Below are 6,349 nucleotides of genomic sequence, written 5' to 3'. Positions count from 1 at the left end.
CAGACCAGACAGAGTTCCAAAACACAAATATGATCTGAAGGCAGCTAGCATTTTAACATGAATATGGGAAATCCATTGGAGCCCTCCTGCTACCCTAAAAGGGAAAAGGTGAGCACAGTGACTGCTGTTAAGGGTTCTCAGGCTGAAATTCCTACACAGACAACCACTGCCCAGCTGTGCAGCAACCCACTGCCACCCAACCCAGTGCCCTTTGCACCCCATGTGCCTCCAAGCCTGGCAGCTTGGACTTTCAGCTCAGGTCAAACTCTTGTTCACAGTAATTGAAAGCTCCTTGGCTGAATATGAAAAAGACCTTAAGTTTCTGTTGCAAGAAAAATATGGCAAAAGTTCTGCTGAAAGGAACTCTCGTATTTGTTCTTAAAATAGATACTCTTTCTTCTCCCAAGTCCAGTATACTGTCATCTTCTACTAACTCCCTTCCCCAACACAACCACTTCACGTTTACTCACAGCTTCAAGTTTCATGTGCAAGCCTGAAGCTGTGCTTCAGTGAATGCTCCTGTTATTGACAGACTCATAGAAATTCCTAAGGGATATATTTTAAAGCTAAGGACAAACACTACTATTGGGATCAAGCTATTCACAATTACTCCAACAGTGTTTCTCAGCCATCACCTCTATTGAGGTTCAGGGTCAGATAATTCTTCTTTGCGGGGAGGAGGGAACTGTCCTACATTTTGCACAAGGTTCAGCAAGCTTCATATTCTCTACTCACAAACATCAGTAGCACACCCAACTCCTCCCAGTTCTGGCCACTCAAAATGTCCGCGAGCATTGGCAAATGCCTGGGAGCAAGGTCACCGCAGCTGAGAACCACTGCTCTAGGAACACACCAAAGTAATAGTTACTTAATTCACATCTGTATGGGATAGGTTCTGGCATCCAAGATGAAACTGTAACTTTTTCTTTATATTCAAGGAATTTATAATCTCAGAACTCCTCACCTGAGAATCACCACCTCATCACAGAATATTTTTAAGGGACTAGAAAATGCTGAACTCTCTTAACTTCCCTGCCTAATACAAAGTTAAGCGGGTAATTGACAACTATCGTTTAAATCTGGTCAATGTCAGAATTTGTGTGTTCATATATATTGTTATTATACAACTACTGTACGTACATTATAGACAATTACAACAAATAATCAATTTTAAAAGTTATAAGTAATCCCAACACCCATATATAGTCATTGTTTCCACTCTGTAGCATCTAGCATTTATTTTATATTATAAATCCCATTTGGTGACACTTACTAAACCAGACTTTTAAGGACTGAAGTCGGAAGTATCATAGCATACATATCCACATTTATTAGATAATAATGCAAATTTCTCTTCAGTATTGCATTGTTAATTTTAATCAGAGACACACAAATTCTAATAGTGTCTCAGAACATTAGCATCTCTCTCTCTCTCTCTCTCTCTCTCTCTCTCTCTCTCTGTGTGTGTGTGTGTGTGTGTGTGATTAAATCACAAAGAGTACTAGGAATGGGGAAATTTTTAAAAAACGAACAATATATAAAATTAAAGGTCCATTACTCTCAAACAAGGGGAAGAACCAAAACCAGGCACTGTTATTTTTTATCTTGTTGTTATTCATATCTAGTCAAATTATGTCTCACAAAATATTTCAATGATGCTTAGTAAAAGTCTGATACACTGCATTAAAATAACTGTTTTATCTGATTTTTTTTTTATAATTGGGACAGAAATACTTTCTTTCTACGATAGATTATAGTCTGTTCTTTGTTTTTAAAGAATCTGAACCTTGCCTTCCTCTAACAGTTCCCATGAATTAAGATGTTTTAAAGTAAGACACTTCAAGGGTACACGCCCTCTGAAAGTAAAATGCCAACAACCCATCCTATTCTGCTCATTGTACATCAGTTCTCTGGGGAGACCAAGATGTCTGACGTTGGGAAGTTTAGTCAAGGAGCAGAGAAAAAGACTAGTCTGGCAACCACAATACAATAAGGAACGCTCAAGGATTACCAATTTAGGAGACTTCGGAGGAGGGCTTGAATCCAATCTGATTTTGAGAGGGACCCCAGGATAGAAAGCTATCAGGGGCATGGAGTGACATTAGAAAAGATTCTTGAAGAAGACCTCCAATGTCCAAAGGCTCTGGTGCTTGAAGGAACCCAGCAGGGAGAATTTTATGGGCAAGTGGGCTGCGCTAGAGTCTAGGGGCATGTGGGGGTATCAAGGACGAGACTAGAGAGAAGGGATGGAGTGCCATCATGAGTGACACTGTATAATAAGCAAACTGGGTCTTCTGAATGGGGTCGGGATTCGTTGAGGAAATGTAGGTAATGCTTTGAAAGTCTGTCTTCAGGAACATCACTGTTCATTAAAATCAACATGATATAAAATATATTCAGAGAAGGTGTTAACCAGGTTAGTAAATGTTGATCCTTGTTGGCTTATCAGCTCAAATGTAACACAGTAAAAAAGAAGGGCAAATAGCTTGGCTGGAATGTAGGTTTCATTTATCAGAAAAAGCAGGCTGTGGAGTCTGGAAACTCCTACGTGGGTTTCACCTGAGAGTGTGACTAATGGCACAGAGTAGTTTAATAGCACAGGCACATTTCAGGAGGTTGCTGACTAGTACACAGTTGCAAATACATTATCTTGAGGGATCTGGCAACAGGATGAGCTTTTTGCAAGAGAACACTGCAGAAATTATCTACACACAGAACTCCATGTGTACTGTGTTCAGGATGGCATCTATGCTTCTATCTTTAAAAGAATTCCAAGTTCTTATATGATTAGACTTATTTTCATGGGAATCTGTACTTTTATTCCTATTTAAATGGCAACGTTTGTTATGCATCAGAAGGGAGACAGTTTTCTTACTCTGTTTTTACATTATAAAATATATAAAACAATACACTGGTTGTCTTCTCAAACATTTGCCCCAATTCCTTAGAGTTAACATCTGCCAAACCATTTTACCAGAGAAAGTGAAATCTAACATCTTTTTTTCTGGTGAGAATCGCTGCTTGAATATTTCCACCCCATAAATCAAATATATAACCACCCTGAGACATTTTCTTTTTTCATTTTGAATGTCTTCTGGGTGCACAAAAATAGGCACATCCTCTTTGACTTTATTATACACTATGCACCACATATAAGTGAAAATAAATTGCATTCTTATATACCTATTGATCTGGGAAAGAATGTTATGCTTTCACAATTCATAGATAATGTGCAAATTCTTGACCAGCATAACTGTATTTTTAAAAGCAGATTAAACAGAAAGAGCTAATAAAGAGTAGCCTGTTTATTTATAAAGAAGATAAGATTAAACCTTTAGCTTTTAGGCCAACTAGAGTTTACTAATATAACCTCTCTGTAAAGAAAAAGGCAGGTTCCGGCACCATCAGGTGTCTGAGGACTCTGGTTAATTAGCAACAATGTGCCAGAGTCTCTTGATGCCCTCAGTTGACCTGGACTCAATTAGGTTCACTGAGCAAAACTAGAACTTGCTCCCTCTCTGTATACTTCCAAGGTGATGTAGCTCATTGGTTTCCAAAGGCTGGTGGGCAGAGAGTCAAGGAGGGATTGGTAACCTTGGGCCTCTCCCCACAGACCTGCTTCAGTAGGACTAAAATGAGGTCCAGGGAAACTGCATTTCTCAAAAGTCCCTCTTGATAACTTCGCACAACCAATGAATCCTTCTATTCAAGGTGAAGGCCCCACTGGATAGAGTGGCCAGTGTTAGTCAAATTAGAATAGGCACTCTAAAACAATATCAAGATTCAGAATGCTGGAGAATGTAATGCTAAATAATATTATTTGTGATAAGAGTTAGCACATATAGACTTAAGTGCTTCCGTGAATGCTTTCCACCAAATGCATGTAGTGCACCACACATAATGAGATCATCATCATCATCGAAATTGCTTATTTTTGGCCAAATACTGTGCTGAGTATGTATGTCAACACACACATAGAGTTTTGCAAGTAAAAAAGTGACAAGGATAAAACATGTCTTCCAAGATTCACAGAGCAAGGTCCATATGGAGAAATGAACAGAAGTTAGTGAAGAATATAAAAGATTTGAACAGTAGGAAAAATATGCCTGTGTCTATATAGGAAGATGATTGTTATAAAGATGGAAAGTCTCTCCAAGTTAATTTACATATACCTGAAAACAAGGTGAGATTATTTTTCCTGAAAGAAATTATCCCTTTTAACAGAGGGAGCTACCTTATACTTGAATCCTTACAAAATCTGTCATGTTATAGGGACTATTTTCTTTCAAACTTACCAATAAGGGAAGATACATTCCCCTAAAATAATATCCACTAAGGGCGCCCGGGTGGCTCTGTCAGGTAAGCATCCGACTTCAGCTCAGGTCATGATCTCAGTTTGGGGTGTTTTAATTTTTTAATATTTTTTTAATGTTTATTTATTTTTGAGAGAGAGAAAGACAGAATGTGAGTGGGGGAGGGCAGAGAGAGAGAGGGAGACGCAAAATCCGAAGCAGGCCCCGGGCTCTGAGCTGCAGCACAGAGCCCAATGCAGGGCTCCAACTCATGAACTGTCAGATCATGAGGATCATGACTTGAGCTGGTCAGACGCTTAACCGACTGAGCCACCCAGGCGCCCTTCATGGTTCCCCCACTTGCGCTCTGTCTCCCTCTCTCTCTCTCTCTCTCTCTCTCTCTCCAAAATAAACGTTAAAAAAAGATTAAAAAAATAATATCCACTAATGTTGGTTTTAGATGTTTATAAGGTTACCAGATGAAGCTGTTAATGTAACAAAGGAAATTTTTTTTAAAGAAGGTAAATTTAGTGATTGCTTCCGGGAAAATGATTCAACGATAGCAAGTATTAGATGTCATTCTAAATAAAGATTTTTAAGATCACAGTAAAAACAATATAATAAATGGTCATGTGGCAGTGGTTAAGAATACATTTTCAAGGATTTTTGTTTGTTTCTTTTAAAAGAAAAGAAGAGTCTCACCATTATACAAATGGATTATCCGGTTTGGTACAGTACTTCCCAGTGACATTCTCATAGAACCACCCAAGTGCTGCTTTACCATTCCAGATAGAGCTCCTTGTTTGTTGATCCATTTAACCAATATATATTGAGTTATATACTCTACTTTTTGAGGAATATAAATACAAGCATGTCTTCAATGTGTTCTAAATAGAGTTGCCATTTTACTACTGACTACTTCCCTTTTTGGTGTTTCCACAATAATCTACACAGCAGTGCTTCTTAATCAGTTTGGGGGTGAGGTATCTCTTTGACTATCTGACAAAAGCTCTTCAGAGTCTCCCCCCCCCAAAAAAAATTACTTATATGCTCATATACTCAATATTTTGCCCATAATTTTGCAGGGTTCACAGACTTCCTAAAACCCCATCATGAGTCATTCATATCAGATGAACATTATCTGTTGTAGACTTTTCTATCCTGATATATGCCTATAAATACTGCCTGTGTTTGCTTATACATCTGCTCTTCTAAGAACAACAACAAAACAAAAGCTTTGTTGTAAGCTCCTCAGGGGCAGAATGTCTTTCTCCATTTACTCTGCGGCTAACAGAGTAACAGCACATATCAACATTTATTGAGTGAAAATGTGTATGTGTAAAGAATAATTGAACAGGACCACACAGATCCTTTCTTCTAAATTTTTTTTAATGTTTATTTATTTTTGAAAGAGAGAGTACATTGAAGGGGCAGAGAGAGAGAGGAAGACAGAGGATCTGAAGAGGGCTGTGAGCTGACAGCAGAGAGCCCAATGCAGGGCATGAACCCACAAACTGCGAGATAATCACCTGAGCCGTAATTGGATGCTTAACAAACTGACCTATCCAGGTGCCCCATCACTTATCTTTTCTTCTAATACATGCTCCATGAAAGATGCTTATGCCTGTATAATGCAACTATACCAGAGACAGCTAGCCACATGCAGCATCAGTTAAGAATCCTTCTATAGAAAGTGCCGCCGGGGCCCGGGGGGGGGGAATCCTAAACAGGTCCAAACAGAGATCATTTTATTGGCTCGGGTAACTGAACGGTCCAAGGGTAAACTCCTTTCCAGGCATAGCTGTATTCTTGGGGTGAGCACTGATTTCCCGGCCAATTTTACTGTCCAAATCTGTGCTCTGACTTCTAATTTGTGGGCTCTGCTCACATGCAGGTGCTTCACTCAATTATTACAATCTCTGAATTTAGAATCTGGCCCATGAATGTGCATTTCTTTACTCACAAGCATCCAGGCTCAGACCTTTGAGTTACAAGTCTCTAATTTAGTCTGTGCCTCCAGACAATTTGGATCAATGCTGGACCAACGGCTTGGGGTC

The sequence above is a fragment of the Herpailurus yagouaroundi genome, unplaced genomic scaffold (genome assembly GCF_014898765.1).
Source record: "Herpailurus yagouaroundi ecotype Mexico unplaced genomic scaffold, PumYag 164, whole genome shotgun sequence".
NCBI classification, from domain to species: Eukaryota; Metazoa; Chordata; class Mammalia; order Carnivora; family Felidae; genus Herpailurus; species Herpailurus yagouaroundi.
This window is presented reverse-complemented; position numbering follows the sequence as displayed.